Below are 20593 nucleotides of genomic sequence, written 5' to 3'. Positions count from 1 at the left end.
ACTACATTTTTACTTTCCTCTGCCATTTTTATGTATTTGACTTTGTATTTTCCACCTTTTTGTTTTGTGCATCCCTTAAGTAGTTATCGTAGATATAGTTGATTTTACTACTTTTATCTTTTCACCTTCATGCTAGCTCTGTAAGTGGTTGATCCTCCACCTTTACTGTTTGCTTTCACCAGATTTTTTGCTTTCATAATTTTACTTTATTTATTTTTATCTTTTTAATGGTTTTATTTATTTCTGAGAGAGAGAAAGAGAGAGAGAGAGAGTGTATGAGCAGAAGAGGGTCAGAGAGAGACACACACAGAATCCAAAGCAGGCTCCAGGCTCTGAGCTAGCTGTCAGCACAGAGCCCAGTGCGGGGCTCAAACCCACGAACCATGAGATCATGACTTGAGCCAAAGTCGGACGCTTAACCGACTGAGCCACCCAGGCGCCCCCTTACTTTATTTTTATTTTTGTTTTGTTTTGTTTTGTTTCTGACATAAAGAATTCCCTTAAAAGTTTCCTGTAAGGTTAGCTTAGTGGTGATGAACTCCTTTAACTTTTTGTTTTTCTGAGAGCCCCTTTATCTCCTTCAATTCTGAATGATAATCTGGCCAGTTAGAATATGCTAGGTTGTAGGGCTTTTCCTTTCAACACTACAGATGTATCCTGCTACTCCCTGTATGACCTGCAAAGTTTCTGTGGAAAAAAAGTCAGCTGATAGTTTTATGGAGGACTCCTTCATACACAATTAGTTGCTTTTTCCCTGCTTCTTTTAAGATTCTCTCTTTGTCTTTAATTTTTGAAATTTTAATCATCACGTGTCGTGCTGAGGATCTCTTTGGGCTCCTATCATTTGGGGCGCTCTGTGCCTCCCGGACCTGGATATCTGTTTTCTTCCCCAGTTAAGGGAAGTTTTCAGCTATTATTTCTTTAAATAAGATTTCTGCCCCTTTTCTATGTGTTCTTTTGGGACCCCTGTAATGCAGATGTTAGTCCACTGGTTATTGTCTCATAGGCCCCTAAACTATTCTCATTTTTTTAATCCTTTTTTTTTGTTTTACCGTTCAACATGGATGATTTCTACTATCCTGTCTCCAGATTGTTGACCTGTTCTGCATTCTCTAATATGCTGTTGATTCTCTGTAGTATACTTTTCATTTCAGTTATTGTATTCTTTCACTTTGATTGGTTCTTTTTTATATATTTTTTCTCTTTGCTGTGGTTTTTATTACTGTGTTCATGTATTCTTCTCCCCAGTTCGGTGAGCATCTTTATGGCCATTTTTTTATGTTTATTTATTTACTTTTGAGTGAGAGAGAGAGAGAGAGAGCGAGAGAAAGAGAGAGCGCGCGCGAGCGAGCACATACAGTGGAAAGAGGCACAGAGAAAGGAAGACAGAATCCCAAATAGGCTTGGTGCAGCACAGAGCTTATTGCAGGGCTTGAATTCATGAACCATTAGACCATGACCTGAGCCGAAATCAAGAGTTGGTTGCTCAGCTGACTGAGCCACTCAGGTGCCCCTATTACCATTACTTTAAACTCTTTATTAGGTAGATTGCTTATCTTCATTTTGTTCAGTTTTTTCTCTGACGTTTTTGTTTTGTTCTTTCGTTTAGAGCGTATTCCCCTGTCTCTTCATTTTGTCTGACTCTCTGTGTTTATTTCTGTGCAGTAAGGAGATCCACTACATCTCCTGGTCTTGAAGGAGTGGCCTAACATAGAAGGCATCCTATGACACCCAGAAACACAGCCCTCCCCTTGCTAGAACCAGAACCAGGACCTCCTGGGTCGTCCCCTGTGTGGGCTGCACGCACCCTTCTATTTTAACTGGGATGTGACTGCCGTGGGCTCACTGGTGGGCGGGCCTGATCCCTCCCCCTGGCCCCCACAGCTGAGATGTTGAGCTGAGTCCACTATGAGTATGCTCTGGGGGAGTCTAGTCCTCATTATGGCGGGCTTCATGACTCAACTATTATGGATGTGCTGGGGGAGCGACCCTAGTGCCAGCTAAGGCCACTTGCCAGGTGTGGTGGGGTGAGAACTACATGGGGCACTATTCCTGGTCGAGGCTATATGCGGGTGTGGCTGAGTGGGAGAAAGAGTTTTGGAGGAGCACTAGTGTTGGCTGAGCCACCTGCCAGTTATGGCAGGATGTGGCTGCTTTGAGGATTTGCTGGTCCTGACAGAGTCTGCCTGTTGGGTATGGCAGAGTAGGAGCCGTTATGGAGGGACACTTGCCAAGGCTAGCTAGTTGGGTGTGGTAGGTCCACGAGGGAATACAGGGGCAGGGTGAACAGTGCTGGCCAGGGAGGTGGAGAGCATCAGAACTGGCTTTGGCCAGCAGCAGGCCAGCTAGGTAGAAGGAGGGCAAGAAGAATGGTGCTTCCCAGTGCTTCTGTTCCTGGAGAATATTTCTGCAGATCCCTGATTCTTTCACATGTCCTAAAACTCATCAGTACATCTACTTCACATATGACCCAGGTGCTTCACCATCTTCTGCCTCTGTGTTCAGTCTCCAAGCAAGTCAGCTTATGCATAGGCCCTTTAAGAGAAGACTCTTGGTTTTCTATATCTCTGGCTCCCTTGGAGGTAACCCCCACTCATTTTCAAAGCTCCTAGAGTTACGCCCTGCTGATTTTCAAAGCTAGACATTATGGGGGCTCATCTTCCCAGTATGGTGCCCCAGGGCAGGGGTTGTCTGTTGTGAATCTTTTTTTGCATTTATGTATTTATTTATTACTTTTAAGTATTTATTTGCTTTGAGAAAGAGAGAATCCTAAGCAGATCCCGTGCTGCCAGTACAGAGCCTGATGTGGGGCTTGATCACATGAACCATGAGAGCATGACCTGAACTGAAAAGAGTTCAGAGATCTACCTCCTCCCCCCACGTAGATCTTGAGCCTCTCACTCCTCAAGGAGGATCTCCACACCTATGATATTCATCCCGCTTATGGATCCCACATGGGTGGTAGAGGTAGCAGTACACATCTCTGCCCCTCCTACCATTCTCCATTCTCACTGTAGCTGTTTATATCTATAGCTGTGGAAGAATGTTCTGCTAGTCTTCACGTCTTTTTCAGAGAGGGTTGCTCTATATGTAGCTGCAGCCTTGGTATGTCTGTGGGAGGAGATGAGTACAGGATCCCCTACTCTACTATCTTGATTATCCACTTACCATAGCCTTTAAAAGTTACCATTTTCCAAAAAGAATTTATCCTTATTGAATAATTCCCTTCACCTTTGTATGGAAATGATGATGCCATCTCATTCCTCTTAAGAAGCAACAAAAGCGGGGCACCTAGGTGGCTTAATCAGTTGAGTGTCCGACTCTGGCTCAGGTCATGATCTTACAGTTCATGAGTTCAAGCCCCACATTAGGCTCTGTGCTGACAGCTCAGAGCCTGGAGCCTGCTTCAGATTCTTTGTGTGTGTGTCTCTCTCTGCCCTTTCCCTGCTCACACTCTGTGTGTGTCTCTCTCTCTCAAAAATAAATAAAACATTAAACCATGAGAGACTCTTGAATGTTGAGAACAAACTGAGGACTGATGGGTATGGGGGAGAGGAGAAGGGGGGTGATGGGCATGGAGGAGGGCACTTGTGGGGATGAGCACTGGGTGTTATATGGAAACCAACCTGACAATAAACTATTTTAAAAAAAACAAATAAGTAATCCAGAGGGGGGGAAAATAATTTTTTTAATAAATAGTAAAAGAAACAAGAAAAAAGCACTATGATAGAATTGAAAGGTTCAGCCAGCTATGGTGGGAGACCCATGAGGAAGCTGAGGTTTTGTTTTGCCCTCCACCCAGCCTTGGGGAACCTGAGGAACGTCACCAGGCCTTTTCCACAGGTGACTCTCCTAGGCCTGCAAAGCATCTTTCTGACCTGGCCGTGTTTCTCTGCTGCTGTCTGCTTTTCTCCTGATAAGGGAGCATCTCCAGGCAGCATGCTTGGTCTTCCCAGAGATTCATTCCTGAGGACGAAACCTTCAGTATTGTGTTTGGAAAGGGCTTTTCTCCCATTTCCACATTCCCTTATGCTGGTTTGTTTTTCCTCAGAATATGTGCTTAGATGAGAGATTGCACATAGTAACAACGAACACTTGTCAGAGAAGATGGTGTTATACTTAGAACACATAACTGTTTGTAATGAATTTGGTATACTACTGCACCAAAAAGTCTGTCATACTAGAAAGTCAGGTGGGGATGTGTAGAAAATAAAATATAAACACATTATCAAAGATGCCTAGGAGTATGAAAGCTTAGGGGCCTTTTGTTGATATAAATATATAGTAGTTAAAAAAAATTACCTAACAGTGTGCTGTGACACTATTTTTGTCTCTGACATTCAGGCAGCTCATACAGGCTTTGTTCTGGTGATTTATACTAGAAGCCTATAATAAAAGTGCAGCCTGAAATCATGCAGCTGGGTACGATTCATTTTTCCTCCATGGACAGTTCCAGAACTTAAAAAATTGCAGCAGACTTGTAAAAACTTTTCCCTCACAGGAAATGCATGCCCAGCCATGGCAGCGGGCCCTCCTGGGTTTCTTCTGCTTTATGGAGTCATTGGTGATGCTGTGCGGGTCTCTAGATTGGTTTTATGAGTATGAGAAGAGAGTTTCCAGGAAGATATTATGTTATTTTTATGAGGTCACCAAAAATAAGACCCCCTTCTCCTTTTGAGTCAGAACCAATTGAGACATCAACATAGAGGTCAGAGATGAGTGTATCTACTTTGTTACCAATACTGGCTTGATTGAAAAATGCAACCTGATATATAGCCAAATAACTTCTGGTACTTTCTGCTCAAGTTGAACTGGCTCCCCAAAACTGTAGGCCTTTCACTTGTTGGGGAAGAGCCTGCTTCTCCAGAAAACTTTTCAGGTGTCCACAGACCAGAATATATCATCTCTGCGGCTATGCCGATCAGAAAGAGCTCTTATAGCTTTGTTTTTTGATGGTTTATGCTAGAGGCCTGTAATAAAATGTTCAGCCAAGGGGCCGACTCCCATGTGCTTGCTTTTCCCAAAGTCACTAGTCCTAATTCACTCCTCTTTTGGGGGAACAAAGTATGGAGTACGGAGCAAAATCCAGCCACATGGTAACAAAAGGCCGGGAGAGTGGAGAATGCTCACTTCTGTCCTCAAAAGCACAGGACACTTTTACTGTGTGAGGTAGTAGATGCGAAATACTTTTTTTGGATGGGTTCTGTGGAATTCTTTCTCCATACCACAAGGGTATACATTTGTCATCTGAGGCCATTGGGATGGGTCTTTCTTACTTGGTCGTTTCTGTGTGTATTTTCAGCTTCATGTTAACATGGCGAGGGGGTGAGGTGGGGAATAGTTGGCTATTCTGCAGTATACACTGCAGCATCTTGGGGGATTATATTTTCCTTAGCTCTTTTTAAAATCTTGGCAAAGTTTGGAAGTCATTTTGCCATTGGCATCTCAGAGATGACAGACATCAGCTTGGTGATGTTGGCATAGTTGGTGTAGTTGGGCTGGGCTTCTCTGAAGGGCATTCTGTTCCTTGTGGCAGAGGCTTCTTGCCAGTGAGCCTTCATGTTTTCCAGCCTCCTACCACTGGTTGCACGAGGCTTAGAGCTGGGACAGGGAGAGGAAGTGGGAATATCAAAGAGCATTAGCATTCCCAGGAACCTTAAAAGTGTTCTGTTCCAAATTCTGATGCATGACTCTTCTTACACAAATGTAAAAGCAAGAAGCATAATCAATCAGGGGTCTTTGTCATACTCTGCAGCTTTCTTAGGAGACGCAGACAGGCAGTAATATGTGATTGTCAATAGCGTCCTGAATATTCAGTGATGTTTGCCAACTCATAGGCCACCCCAGTGAGCAAGGTCAGAGGCTCCAACCTTGGCTGACAGAAGAAGAAACTGAGGGCCTTGCTGACTTGCCTTAGGGAGTCAGGGAGGTCAGGAGCCCAGTTAAAAATAGAAGTGAGAGTTGCCTGGTCCCCATTCTGCAGTTCTTGCTAATTGTTCATTTCCAACAAAACATAACAGAGAATTTTTCGTTTATATCTGATTGTAAACTTTTAAGATTCCTGTCCTCATTCATAACCTGTATTTACTTGCCATAGCCAGTTAGCTATCTTATTTACCTTACTTCTTTTTCTCTTCCATTTTTACATCTGTGAACATAGAGAAGCTAATGTATATGAAAGCACTTCATGAACCCTCAAGTGGCATGTATATTTTTTGGTATTATGGTACTCATATTCTTAACTTTGTATCATTAAATTATAAATACTCGGCATTTCATAGTGGCCAGTAGGTTTGGATAAGGAATGGAAGTGGTAAACATTTGTGTAATATTGACTGAAATAACTTAAAGATGGCACACGTCACAACAGCTTGAGTTTAATTAAGATGAAGGTCTTGATCATTGAGGTCTTTCAGAGAAACACAAATTGAGAAATTTCATGTATGTTTACAAAATGAAATGATAGAATGGAAGCATCAAAGAAAAAAAAGATACCTATACAGCTTTGGGGGAAGCTAAAAGTATTTTCAACCAGAAAATATATAATTGGGGGAAATAATTTACCTACCAGGTTAAAAAAAAAACAAGTTGTCTTTCCATATTCTTTTTTTTTTCTACAGTGTTAGATCTTCCTGGGTTTTTAAAAATAGTTTGTTATCAAGTTGGTTTCCATATAACACCCAGTGCTCATCCCCACAAGTGCCCTCCTCCATGCCCATCTCCCCCCTTTCCCTCTTCCCCCACCCCCATCAGCCCTCAGTTTGTTCTCAGCATTCAAGAGTCTCTCACGGTTTGCCTCCCTCCCTCTCCCCCACTATTTTTCCCCTTCTTCTCCCCCATGGTCCTCCGTTAAGTTCCTCCTAATCCTCCTATATGTGCAAACATATGGTATCTGTCCTTCTCTGCCTGACTTATTTTGCTCAGCATAACACCCTCAAGTTCCATCCACATTGCTACACATGGCCAGATTTCGTTCTTTCTCATTGCCATGTAGTATTCCATGGTATAGATAAACCACATCTTCTTGATCCATTTGTCAGTGGATGGACACTTAGGCTCTTTCCATGTTTTGGCTATTGTTGAGAGTGCTGCTGTGAACATTGGGGTGCCCCTATGCATCAGCACTCCTGTATCCCTTGGGCAAATTCCTAGGAGTGCAATTGCTGGGTCCTGGGGAGTTCTGTTGTTAATTTTTNTTGATTTTATACCCTGCAACTTTGCTGAATTCTTGCATCAGTTCTAGTAGGATTCTGGTGGTGTCTGTTGGGTTTTCTATGTAGAATATTGTGTTGTCTGCGAAAAGTGAAAGCTTGACTTCTTCTTTGCCAATTCTGATGCCTTTGATTTCCTTTTGTTTTCTGATTGCTGATGCTAAGACTTCCAGCACTATGTTAAACAAGTGGTGAGAATGGGCATCCCTCTTGTGTTCCTGGTTTCAGGGGGAAATCTCTTAGTTTTTCCCCGTTGAGGATGTTAGCTATGGGCTTCTCATAGATGGCTTTTATGATGTTTAAGTAAAGTTCCTTCTATCCCGACTTTCTCGAGGGTCTTTATTAAGAAGGCATGCTGTATTTTGTCAAATGCATCTATTGACAGCATTATACGGTTTTTATCTTTTTCTTTTGTTGATGTGATTTGGTTGTGAATATTTGATTGATTTGCAAATATTGAACCAGGCCTGTAACCCAGGAATGAATTCCACTTGATCATGGTGGATAATTCTTTTTAAGTGCTGTTGAATTCGATTTACAAGTATGTTGTTGAGGATTTTTGCATCTGTATTCATCAAGGATAGTGGCCTGTAGTTCTCTTTTATTTTCTGGGTCTCTGTCAGGCTTGGGAATCAAAGTGATGCTGGCTTTGTAAAATGAGTCCGGAAGTTTTCCTTCGATTTCTATTTTTTGGAATAGCTTGAGAAGAAGGGGTATGAATTCTGTTTTAAATGTCTGGTAGAATTCCCCAGGGATGCCATCTGGCCCAGAGCTCTTATTTGTTGGGAGATTTTTGATAACTGATTTGATTTCTTCACTAGTTATGGGTCTGTTCAGATTTTCTCTCTTCCCATGTGAATTTTGGTAGTGAGTGTGTGTTTAGGAATTTGTCCGTTTCTTCTAAGTTGTCCAATTTGTTGGCATATAATTTTTCATAGTATTCCTTGATAATTGTTTGTATATCTGTGTTGGTTGTCATAAGTCCATTAAATTCATGATTTTGTCTATTTGAGTGCTATCTCTTTTCTTTTTGAGAAGCCTGGCTAGAGGTTTGTCAATTTTGTTTATCTTTTCAGAAAACCAACTCTTGGTTTCATTGATCTGTTCAACTGTTTCTTTCATTTTTATATTGTTTATTTCTGCCCTGATTTTATTATTTCTGTTCTCCTACTGGGTTTGGGGTGCGCCTGTTGCTCTCCCTCTAGTTCCTTTAGGTGCGCTGTTAGATTTTGCACTTGGCTTTTTCTAATTTCTTGAAATAGGCCTGGATCCTCCCAGANCTGTTCATCACATTGAAGATTTCCTGCCATTCCTTTCTGGCCTGCCAAGTTTCAGTAGATAGGTCTGTAACCACTGATAGGTTTCCCTTTGTATGTTAGGGCCCTTTTCTCCCTAGCTCCTTTCAGAATTCTCTCTTTGTTCTTATATTTTGCCAGTTTCATTATGATATGTCATGTAGAAGATTGATTCAAGTTACATCTGAGGGGAGTTCTCTGTGCCTCTTCGATTTCAACGTCTGTTTCCTTCCCCAGATTGGGGAAGTTCTCTGCTATAACTTGTTCACGGACTCCTTCAATGCCTTTCCCTCTCTTTTCCTCTTCTGGAATTCCTATGATACGGATATTATTACGTTTGATTGTATTGCTGAGCTCTCGAACTTGTCTTTCTATATTCTTGATTGCAAACATGTTGCCTATACGCAGGATTTACATACTTATATGTGGATTCCCTGTCAACAAATTTTTTCACGTTCCAAGAAGGTTACACCATAATTCATCGCCTCTATAGGGCCTTAGTATGTCCCATTTAAAGTCTTTTATAGATACAGGATCTAGGATGTTTTCCTTTCCACAGCTGGTTTTCAGCAGCAGTGAATACAGTCTTCTGATACGCATGTACAGTTTATGAGTTAGCATCAATTTAAATAGCTCCTGTCTCCTCCAGGCTCTCTCTTCCTCTTATGGCTTGTAACATTTCACCATCCTCTCAGGTAGAATTATCTACTCCTTTCTCCCATCCCCACACTTTTTATTTGGAAGAAATTCATACTTATGAAAAAGTTGAAAAAACAGTACAGTGCACATCCATCCTGCACCTAGATTATTTTTTCCTCTAGATGAGTCATTTGAGAGTAGGTTACAGACATCATGGCATTTTATTCCTAAATATCTTAGCATCTCTCTACTGAGGAGCAAAAACATTCTCTTCTCTGCTCACTGAGAACTGATCACAATAAAGACAGCTAACACTGGTGCAGGCCTGTTCTCCAAGACACCATTCACTTTCAGGTTTCCACAGTTGTGTCAGCATTATCCTGTTTTCTTCTCCCCAGTCCAGGATCCATTCAAAGATCACATACCGCAATTAGTTGTCAAATCTCTTTGGTATCATTTCCTTCCTTTTTCTTTCTCCTTTCTCTTCCTTTCTTTTAAAAGTCCAAGCCAAGTTCTTTTATTATCTACTCTTAAAGCAAACATAATTAAGGAAATAGGATGTTTTGCCATATGAAAGCTTGGCTTTTTTCTTTTACCTGTTAACTTCCATGATTTCATGGCTTGCCATGAAGCCTCTAAGGAGATGTATTCCTATTGAGTGCATAAAATTAAAGAAAAACTTTTTTTTCCCCTAAAAATTCATATCCTGATAGACTCGTCCAAAGGCTCATTCCTCAGGACATACCTGGGACTGATGAACACAGCAGGTACATGTGCCTCTAGGAATTTGCTTTTGGTATTCACAGGCCTTGTTCCACCAAATTCCCTATCCATACCAGTGGTGAATACCCAGCTAACATTTCTTTTTTTTCTCTCTTCAAATTGTTATTAAATTCTAGTTAGTTAACATTCAATGCAATATTGCTTTCAGGAGTAGAACTCCATGGTTCATCACTTACAGACAACACCCAGTGTTCATCACAACAAGTGCTCTCCTTAGTATCCTTCCCCCATCTAGCCATCCCCCACCCACATCCCTCCGCCAACCCTCAGTTTGTTCTCTACCGTCAAGAGTCTCTTATGGTTTGTTTCTGTCTGCTTCCCCCCCCCCATATGTTCATCTGTTTGTTTCTTAAATTGCACATATGAGTGAAATCATCTATTTGTCTTTCACTGACTTATTTCACATAGCATAATACACTGTAGCTCCATCCACATCATTGCAAATGTTGAGGTTTCATTCTTTTTGATGGCTGAGTAAAATTCCATTGTGTATGTATATGTATACCATATATACCACTCCTTTATACACACACACACACACACACACACACACACACACCATATCTCCTTTATTCATTAGTTGATGGATATTTAGAATCTTTGTTTTCATAGTTAGGCTATTGTTAATAATGCTGCTATAAACTTCGGGGTGTATGTACCCTGTAGTTTTTATCATTTGTGTAAATACCTAGTAATGCAAGTGCTGAATCATAGGGTACTTCTATTTCTAACTTTTTGAGGAACCTCCATTACTGTTTTCTAGAGTGGCTGCACCAATTTGCATTCTCACCAACAGCACAAGAGGGTTCCCCTTTCTCCAAATCCTCGCCAACACCTGTTGTTTCTTATGTTGTTAGTTTTAGCTGTTTGACAGGTGTGAAGTGGTATCTTATTGTGGTTTTGATTTGTATTTCCCTGATGGTGAGTGATACTGAACACCTTTTCATGTGTCTGTTAGCTGTCTGGATGTCTTCTTTGGAAAAATGTCTATTCATGTCTTATGCCCATTTATTAACTGGATTATTTGCTTTTGGGGTGTTGAGTTTGATAAGTTTTTTATAGATTTTGGTTACTAATCCTTTATCAAATATAAAGGATTATATAGTAGGCTGCCTTTTAATTTTGTTGATTGTTTCCTTTACTGTGCATAGCTTTTTATCTTGATGAGGTTCCAATAGTTCGTTTTTGCTTTTGTTTTCCTTGCCGCCAGAGACATGTCTAGTAAGAAGTTGCTATAGCTGAGGTTATAGCGGTTGCTGCCTGTATTCTTCTCTAGGATTTGGATGGTTTCCTGTCTCTTATTTAGGTCTTTAATCCATTTCGAATTTCTTTTTTTATATGGTATAAGAAAGGGGTCCAGGTTCGTTCTTCTGCATGTTGCTATCCAGTTTTCCTAACACAATTTATTGAAGAGACTGTCTTTTTTCCATTGTATATCCTTTCTTGCTTTGTTGAAGGTTAGTTGACCATATAGTTGTGCATCCATGTCTGGGTTTTCTATTCTGTTCCATTGATCTATGTGTCTTTTTTTTTTTGTACCAGTACCATACTATCTTGATGATTGCAGCTTGAAGTCTAAAATCATGATGCCTCCAACTTTGCTTTTCTTTTCCAGGGTTGCTTTGGCTATTTGGAGTCTTTTGTAGTTCCATACAAATTTTAGAACTAGCTTTGTGAAAAATACTGGTGATATTTTGATAGGAATTGCATTAAATATGTAAATTTCTTTGGGTAGTATAGACATTTTAATAATGTTCTTACTGTCCATGAGCATGGAATGTTTTTCCATTTCTTTGTGCCTTTTTTAGTTTCTTTCATAAGTGTTCGATAGTTTTCAGCATATCGATTTTTTATTCAGCATACAGTTCGTTGGTTAGGTTTATACCTAGGTATCTTAATGGTTTTTGGTACAGCTGCAAATGGGATCAATTCCTTGATTTCTATTTTCTGCTGCTTTATTATTGGTATATAGAAATGCAGCAGATTTCTGTACATTGATTTTATATCCTGCAACTGCTAAATTCATGTATTAGTTCTAACAGTTTTTTAGTGGAGTCTTTCAGGTTTCCTCACAGAGTATCATGTCTGCAAATAGTGAAAGTCTGACTTCTTCCTTGCTGATTTGTATGCCTTTTATTTCGTGGTCTGATTGCTGAGTCTAAGGCTTCCAGTACTATGTTAGATGGTAATGCTGAGAGTGGACATCCCTGTCTTGTTCGTGACTGTAAAGGAAAAGCTCTGTTTTTCTCCTTTGAGGGTGTTATTAGCTGTGGGTCTCTTGTATATGGCCTTTATGATGTTGAGGCATGTTCCATCTATCCCTACTTTGTTGAGGGTTTTTATCAAGAATGAATGCTGAAATGCCTTTCTAGAGTTTGGTTGGTTCAGGCCAGTTGTTTCATTTCTCAGCAAGTCAGATCTTTCAGCATTATACTAATCTTTTATACAAAGGTGAAAGTAGATCTCGTTCTGACTCATTAGAGCTTTTGACTCATGAAATTAATATTTCTTACCACTGTCACTGATTACTCTTGAGATTTTGGTGATATGAAGCAGTCTGTCATGTCACTGAATTTCTCCAGGTGTACAATCTTGTGAGTAAACTTTAGGATAGATTAGAAAAGACTCAGCAGTTTCAGTATGGGGACAATCTAAAATGAATGGGTTTGTATGTTTTAGCCTTTTTGATATGACTATATTATTTTTAAAAGTTATAAACAAGAGGAGCACCTGGGTGGCTCAGTCGGTGAAGCGTCCGACTTCGGTTCAGAACATGATCTCGCAGATAATGGGTTTGAGCCTTGCAGCGGGCTCTGTGCTGACAGCTCAGGGCCTGGAACCTGTTTCAGATTCTGTGTCTCCCCGTCTCTCTGACCCTCCCCTGCTCACACTGCCTCTCTCTCTCTCAGAAATAAATAAAACATTTAAAAAATTTTTTTAAAAGTTATAAACAAGAGAAAGTCAAATTTCAGAGTTAATGTTGGGGGGACCTTTCTACATTAAAGATTGTGGCCCCATCCCAAAGTTTAATTGAAAAAGAAAAGTGATTTTTTTTTTTTTAAACATTACTGCTATATCTGCTTCATTTTATACATCTCTTCTCCCCGGACTGTCTGCATGTCAAACATATTTACTGTCTCAGAAGACAGGAAGCCACAAATGTGTAGTGGACATCAATTAGAAGGGTAAAAATTGGCTCATTTAACTAATTTATAACTATTCAACTTGTTAGAAGGTGGTTCCTTTCATTTGAGAATGGGAGCTTTTTCCAGTCACGGGCGTGCATGCAATATTATCCGGGAAAATTTTGCTTCACCATAAAACAGAGAAAATGAAGTAATATAAGTTTCCTGAGGCATTCAGAAATCTGGTCTCTGTTGCACTGGAGATAACACGCTAATTATCACAAAAGGTGTTCAAATTATCATTTACGGGGGAAATAGTATGTTGACATAATATATAATTTCAGCATCTGTTTTGCCTTACTTGTGATTGTAAATCTAGACTAATGGATCTATGGAGCTATTTAGACCTTTTCTCATTAGAGTCCTTTGCCTCGTAGAAAAGTTTGCATAGGAAAGATTCAGTTGAGATGGGCATTTTGCATTTAATAACATTTCTGTCCTGAAACTAGTATTTTCTAAATGTCTACCATGTGTTGAGTAATTTTATTTAATTCACAGAACAGTCCTGCAAAACTAGTATTCTTGTAACAGATAAGGAAACTGAGGCCAAGAGAGGTTAGGTCATTTGTGCAGGGTTACACAGCTAGTAATAGTAGAGATTAGATTCATATCTTTGTGACTTAGTGTTGTCCCAGTTTGTCAATTAGTACAAGTCTTCTCATAGATCAGTTTGACTGCAATGAGTAATGCCAAATTAATAACTGTTGGAAATGTGGGAGATAAGACCAGTTAATGTATATTAACTTGCTTATTAACTTGTATGTTATTCCTGTATATTATATTAACCCAATCTTTTTACTGGCTGCCAGCCCCTCTTAAGCTTTCCTATCTGACTTGGCTAAGTGGCCAAGCCTGAGACTCCAGAAACAAACACTACAGTAGCTAGGCCATTGGTCTCCAACCCCAAAGGGAAGTCCAAAAAACCAGGCTGTGCCCTTTGAGAACTTTTTATGAGGCTAGAGGTGAGTCTAGAGTTACCAAGTTTCTCTCATCTTTTTCTTACAGTCCACAAGCAAATGTCAGATTTTAGATGCCAGTGATCTGTGGAGAAGCAAGAGAGATTGCTCCACTTCCAGAGACCAAGCTGGTCTAGAGTAGCCATAGCTGGTGGTGACTGTGAACACCAGGTCCCATAGAGGCTAGAGGAGAAAGGAGTCCCAGCTGAGGAGAATGGGCCTTCTGGCCCTTTGAACCGACACAGTATCCTTGCCTTTGATCTTGACCAGACATCAGGAGTGGAATTGTGCAAGAGGATAAAGAAGAGCCTTAGAGCTGAAGAACCGTCAAAACTGCCAGACCACAGCCTTCTTTTGAACAAGAACTATTTCCTGTGAAATGGATAGTTGATATTTTTTCCCCTTTGTGAAAGAGGGATTAAACAAAAGAAAATATAGCATTTACTTTCTCCTTTTCCCTAGGCAATGTCCATGGTTAGGCACAAGGAACATATATTTATGTGGGCATATCCTTACAAATATTTAATATCTGCATAAAGCTAATAACTTTTGATGGTAAAATTTCACTTTAAAAAATTATCTTCAATTAACTGACCAGTTTTCACAAACTTAATTTTCATAGTTCATGAGTGTTTGTATTTGTTTTGGGTGATGATAAAAGAGCTCAGTGATGAGAAGGGATGTGGGGATGGAGAAATGGGGGAACAGTTTTCTCCACCAGAAGGAAAATTTATCTGTGTCAATTTTTTTCTTTGAATATAAATTAGAGGGAGTACATGCTTTGAGATAAATTACAGTTAGCAGTAAGATAAAGGCCCATTTTACTGCCTTATTTTTACTTAATAAATCTTAATTACTTTCTCTCCATAAATTAAAGCATTTACTATGCTATATCTTAATCATCAGATTTGTCGTATATAGCATTAGTTTCACAGAATAATTGCCATTTGGGCTTTTTGTAAAACGTCACCTTTGTTTCAGTGCTCCAAAAGAATTGCTAACTGGAATTTCAGTGAGCTCACGAGTCTTGTCATGTTACCTCAATTTTTAAAGGAGGCCCTGATACCAGTTGGACTAACTTTGGGGATCAGCACTTAAGGACAAAGTAGGAAGGGGAGAGAAATGGTATGAATTACAGACTGTTGAAAGACAGGCTGCTTTATTTTTTTGAAGCACGTCACAAAATACTTCATAGTATAGGTCCCAGAGACTGACTTCAGTGAATAGACTTATTTATAATTACTAGAATTCCAAGAAATTCTGGGGAATATTATATTGACTTACGTAAGTTATACAATCTTCATTTTAGTTTATTTGCTTAGTAAATCCTTTCCTAGTGGTCAGTATAGACTTACAGTTCATTCAACCCAAGTTGAGTTATCACAGATGTTCCTTAGAAATTAGTAGCATTTCATAATTTATTTGGCTCTCAGTCTGTGAAAAAGGAGTCCGCAGAATTTTCAATTTTATGTTGATTGGATAGACATGAGAGTGGCATCAAATATTAACTAGCTATTATCAAAGTCACAGAAGTGAGTGTAAAAATGTATGTATTTGCTGTGCAGTTGTGGCCTGTGTGTCCCCATATCATACCTCANCCCAGCCTCCCCCCTCCCCCCCCAGTGGGCTTCTGGTGGGTTAGGCCCATGGGGAGGCTCCGGTAAAAGACCAGAAGTGGGAGGAAAGGAGCCACAGGCTATTTCTCCTTCCCTGTCCTCCTCTGGCAACACCTCTGGTGGTGACTGGGTCTTGTCCCTGGCTTCACCTCCCAGGAGACAGGTCCACTGTGTTCCCGGAGTCCTCTGGGTGGGTGCCCTATGCCCTGGCTCCAGTGATGCTGCTTCCTCCCACCCCCATGTCTCCATCAAAGGGTAGGAGTGGCTTCTGACTAATGAGGGTCTCCTAAATTGTCTTCCTGTGCCCTCTGTGATATCCCAGCTCTTTGTCATCTGTGTAATAAAGTCTCTTTATTCAGGTTGTTCTGTTTTACATACTAAGAGTGGTTTCTTTTTCCTGACACATATATTTTATAGAACAATTTTGCTTTTATTTCATAGCTTATAGTCTTTTGGATGTTGATAAAGGGAATGTTAAATTATTCATTACCTTGGTTAATGTTTAATCAGCTTCATATTGCATTTAGGTGGGGTGGGGGACAAAGAGGAATAAGATAAAATGACTACCCTCGGGGAGCTCAGTCTGCTTGGGAGTTGGTTTTTTTACCAGAGTGTACAGGAGCTGGAGAAGAAGGAGTACCTAGACTGCAGTGGTGGTGGGGCATTCAAGCCTTGCCCGGTGCTGAGATGTGTTCATGTGGATGAGAACGCAGGGCATTACCAGCAGAAGCAGCAGTCTGCACAAAAGCATGTCAAATGCGTGTTTGCATGAGGGTCTATGGGATTATGGACAGTAGAAGAAGAGAAAGCTAGAAAGGTAGGGGCTGAATCATGAAGGGCATAGAAGACTCCACCAAAGACTTGGACTTTATCCTTACAGTGATGAGAAGTGGTGAAGAAGGGTTTTAAGCAGGGGCATTGCATAGTCAGATGTACTCTTTAGAAAGATCACTTTTGATTTGGTGTGGAGGAGATGTTAGAGGGCTGGAATGGAGGGAGACAAACCTGGCCAGGTGGCTTGTGCAGAAGTCTCAGTTGGAAGGGATGGTGTTTGAATAGAGAGGCCTGAATTAAACCAGAGGATTTGAGAGGAAGTGGGGGGAGGGGGAGTCAAGATAGACTGAGAAGGTGGAATATGTGCAGCTTGGTGAATTGGCAGTGGAGGGGAGGATGTTTTAGCAGTTGTCATTAAATGATGGTCCGTTGTACCCAGAGAGTAGGAAATGCTTGCTTAAAACTGGAAGACTGTTTCTCAAATTGTGGTCACAATGTGTCCTTGGAGGTCTGATGCATGCTTCTTCTACCTCTGCCTCTCTTATTTTCTGATTAAATAAAAGAGCCTGCCTCTTCACTTATTTTGTAAATCATTTTGTAGGTACTTGTGTCTAAGGGTTTCAGAAGCTTGGCAATAAAACATCCCCTGCTAATGAAGAAAACCTGGAGGTCCACTCATTATCAAATCTTCCACATGCCAGAGACCATGTATGGTTTTACAAATGGAAAAGAACACAGTGCTTGCTGTCTAGGAGTTCAGCATCTGAAAACAAACCTATAGAGAAAAAAACTGCTAAGAAAAAGATGTTAGAAACGATATCTGCCTTATCTACCGTGGAGTTTGGTTTGAGTTGCTGCTCCAGAGTTGTGGCCAGGTATTAGCAGTTTTGATAGATAGCTATCAGTGGTAACATGCTTTATTCTTCGAGCCTGAGTTCCAGGGGTCTGACTTCTTGGCTCTGCCACTTATCACCTGTGTCACCTTGGCCACATTACTTCATCTCTAGGATTTCCTTCATTATTTGTAAGATGAGGATGGTACTATTGTCTGCCCTAGGATTACTGAAATGGTCAAATGGCTAATGTATGTGCTGTGCATAGCACACCCCCTGACACAGTGCAGTGTGCAGTAAATACTTGCTGATGATCATTCCTGAAGCCAGAATGAAGCCTCTGCTAAGACTCAGTTGAGAAAGGGGTGCCATGCGAGTGCCAAGGATTGTTACTTTCCTTCTGCATAAAAGCTGTTGAGGCTTTTATGAGATCCTTTATGGTCACTGTATGTTAATTGCACAGAAAATTCTGGGACATGCTTTCTTTGGGACAAGTTAAGGTTTGGATTTTCATGTTACCTCTTTGATCACATCATACGTAAATTGGGTTTTGCTTCAGGAAACTTCCAGAAACAAGTCTGAAGGCCTGCAGGTGGCAAGTTACACCTTAGAGGAGATTGAGACATCGCTGCCTCTCTGAAACCTTGCCTTGATATCCATCAACTCCATCCTCATTTGAGTTCAACACACGTTAATTAAGCACTGCTATTTTTCAGTTCCATATTAGGCTCCAGGGATGCAAGCATAAACTGGTAATTCCCATCCTCATGAAAATTAGTCTGATGGAAATATATGTAAATAAATTCAGTCCACTGTAATCCTAGCACAAATGGCAGTGGAGAGAAGATCAAGAGGGGCACATAGGGAAAAATAGTAAGGAAAGTTTCACAGGTTTGATGACATCTCAGTAGATTTTGAATGGAATGAGGGAAGGGAGAATCCACAGGTCAACATGGTTTGTATAGGTGATGGACCATATTGGGTGCTGGGGAGCAGAAATTGATGGGAGATGAAATTGAAGCTGAAGGTGGGAACTGGATCTTGTAAAAGTTTGGCCTTTGTCATGTGGGCATTGGGAGCCATCGGGTGATTTTAAACAATGGAATGCTATCAGACTTGCATTTTTAGCAAGATCTTCCTAGTATAGAAGGTGAACTTGAGAAGGATGTTAGAGATGCTGGCACGTTCATGTCCCCACTACACATTTCATCGAGGCCAGTGACAGAGTCCTATTTACCTTTGTATCTCTAAACTCTAGTACTTTATAGACACTTAAGTTTCTCAGAATAAAGACAGTCCAAGCTGACTCTTCCAATTCTGCATCACATTCTTGCAACATGCTGACCTGGACTTCCATCTGTCATAAGCAGCTTAACTAAGATCATAATAAATTCTTTTTTCTTGGCATTCTTTTAACTGGCACTCTCTATTTACTAGCCCCTCCGTGCAGCTATAGTATGGCGATGATTGATGCTTATAATTCTGACCCTGAAGTACTTCAAGTCTTCTAAATCATCAAAAAAAGATTAAAGTATATTCAGTATCGCTAGAATGTTTATGGGTTTTCCTGCATTCTTATTCTTTGGAAATTGGTGTTTTCTCAAGTGCCTGCATCCTCTTCAGCACACAGGCACAGTGGGAGTCGGTGACAACCCACAACCCCTCACTCCCTTGCAGGGCCAGGTACAGGAGTTTGTAAGCAATGCACGTGCAGAAATAAGCAAGCAAAACAAAGCTGGGTTCTCTTCTTGTCTAGAAGGAGGAAGCAGGTTGGCCCCCAGAGGGGCCGACTGGACAGAGATGAGAGAGAAAACCATGGGAGTGATAAAGCAAGAACTGGTACAGATTAGGGAGACAGGCCATTTACCGCAAGCTGCCACTATGGCAGAGCCCAGGAGGAGCAGGGCTCCGGGCTGGGACGCAAGCTTTGCATTATGTGCCCTGACCCGAATCATCAGGCTGGGATTTGGCAGCATTCTCTGCCAGCTATATTTGTATTGCAGTAACAACTGTTCAGTAAAAAATACCAAACATTAGCAAGTGAAAACATCAATAATTAGAGAGCATCCTGTTCCCCCCCTCCCCCACACACATCTCTTCATGAAAACCATTATTACTGTGGAGCTAGCAATATTACTTGGCTCAAAATGAAGAAGTTCACATAGAAGTTGCTTTTTGTAACCTGGTTTCTGAAGAAAATGCATGCGATGATGTTACTAGGAGGGAGATTCACTGTTTGGGTTCTCTTTGTGGGGTGGTATATTGCAGTGAGTGGAGACGCCTCTTACCTTTCTTCCGTATAGATTTGTTTTCAAAATCTGCGTTTGATCAAGTTCTGCCTGTGTTGGAGTGCCCCACTCATTATTCCAGCCTGGAGAGCTGGTCCTTAAACCACAGGGATTCTGTTTGTCACTCACTAGGCAAGGGCTTATGTGGACCTTAGAACTGACTTTACTGTTTGCCAACTCAGTGATTTGGGTGAGTCTCTTAGGATCTCTGGGTCTTAGTTTTTTCTTTTCCTGAAATAGCAAAATACAAATTCCTTCTTTACAGGGTTGCTGTGAAGCTGAAATAAAAAGGTGGATGTGGAAAGCCCTATATAAATAAAAGCATGCTAAATATACTAACGAACATCATAAAGATGCCAGTAAGGAGTAGAAGTGTGTTTCATTAGCAAGTACAACATTCTCAAAAATCTTCCTGAAGCAGAGTGGTGAAAATGAACTAGATAGGGATTTCTTACTATGGAGTAGATGTTCTGGCTGTTACTTTATGCACTCTGCAAGCTAGATATTAAACTCTTATTTCAGAAATGAGGAAGCTGAGTCTTCCACTCACATAGTTATAGCAGAAGTGGGGTTTGGATCTGTCTGACTCCAGAACTTAATGCTTTCTCCTTATCTCTAGTTGGCGGTCTTATTCCATACCCGACATCCCCACCCCCAAAGTTCTTAAAAGCTGTTCACATCCTTTTGGGCTGGGAGGTTAGCTAGCCATTTCTTGGTCGTTCACTTCTGAAAGTGGGGCAGGGTGGGATCTAGAAGGAACCTGTGAGCTACAACAGGCCTTGGAGGGACCAGCGGCTCAGGAAGAGTCGGGGTGCAGGGCACACTCGGTCTGTACCTCTAGTGAGTTTGCCAGGCCTGGACTGAAATCGAGGAGGCAAGCATGCCCCCCATTTCCCAGCCCTTGAGGAAATGGCTCTGGCCTTTTTTCCAGAAGATTTTTTCCGGAGCTTCCAGAAGTTCATTCTTTCTCTGGTGAAGTGTTTTCCAACCTCACTGAGGTGGCGTGGTGAGCT

General features: G+C 41.0%; 1 protein-coding gene across 2 annotated transcripts in view; it reads left to right on the top strand.

The window, feature by feature from the left end:
• Positions 1-20593, top strand: part of GATB (glutamyl-tRNA amidotransferase subunit B) — a 96410-nt gene that overhangs the window by 17149 nt on the left and 58668 nt on the right. The gene's annotated exons all lie outside the window — the stretch shown is intronic.

Source organism: Crocuta crocuta, unplaced genomic scaffold, assembly GCF_008692635.1.
Source record: "Crocuta crocuta isolate KB4526 unplaced genomic scaffold, BGI_CrCroc_1.0 scaffold166, whole genome shotgun sequence".
NCBI lineage: Eukaryota > Metazoa > Chordata > Mammalia > Carnivora > Hyaenidae > Crocuta > Crocuta crocuta.
Note: the sequence above shows the minus strand (reverse complement) of the source record. Positions and strands in the feature narration are given on the sequence as shown.